A 799-nucleotide genomic window follows, 5' to 3' on the forward strand; every position below is an offset into this window, starting at 1 on the left:
GCTTGGGGGGGGGGGGACATTGTTGACTCTTCTTTTGTCAATTATTGCAATGTTTCTTCCCTGTTCTCTATTTAATTTAAATATAATAATAATGATTTTCAAAACAAACACAGAGAGGAGAAGAAAACTCGTAAACGCAGAGCGAACCTAAAAATATTATGGGGTTCCGTACTGTAATTTTTGCAAAAATATTTTCTCGATATAAAAAAAAACTTTAGCAGAGCGTGGTTTCGATCCACGGACCTCTGGGTTATGGGCCCAGCACGCTTCCACTGCGCCACTCTGCTACGAGGTATCGCTCTACTTGCAGAAACTCAAATGAAGGGGAAACTAGAGCGAAGGGGCGTGTTCGCACATTTCTTGCGTCAGCTCAATACGCCATACGCGGCAAGGTCGACAGCCACACAGCTGATACAACACGAACGTCCTGTTGCAGGTTGACTTCGTACAACAGGCAAAGCGGACTGAATTCAATTGAACTGAATTAGCGAAAGAGCAGCGTGGATTATTGGACATTAACTATATGTATTTCTTTTGCACAAACGGATCACGTTAGAAAAAGGAGGCCATCCTACAAAAAGTAAGCACTCCTTGTTGATTACAATAAAAATTGTGCTGGCGAGTATGGCTAGAGACATGCGGTGTAATATACAGGGTGTCCCAGAAAACGTGTCATTGAATTATAATAAAAAAACTACGCCACCTAGAATCATGCGGTCAACGGCATTTGTTCTTACTAGGTTTTTGCCAACTCCTGATGTGAATGTCATGTATCGTCAGTTTAATTATGTAAATATTT

At 41.3% G+C, this 799-nt stretch overlaps 1 non-coding gene across 1 annotated transcript; it reads right to left on the reverse strand.

The window, feature by feature from the left end:
• Positions 1 to 215: 215 nt before the first annotated feature.
• Trnam-cau (transfer RNA methionine (anticodon CAU)) lies at positions 216 to 287 on the reverse strand. The gene has a single exon. It is a non-coding gene; the product is annotated as a tRNA-Met (tRNA).
• Between the last annotated feature and the right edge of the window lie 512 nt (positions 288 to 799).

The sequence above is a fragment of the Ornithodoros turicata genome, chromosome 4, assembly GCF_037126465.1.
Source record: "Ornithodoros turicata isolate Travis chromosome 4, ASM3712646v1, whole genome shotgun sequence".
Classification (NCBI taxonomy): domain Eukaryota; kingdom Metazoa; phylum Arthropoda; class Arachnida; order Ixodida; family Argasidae; genus Ornithodoros; species Ornithodoros turicata.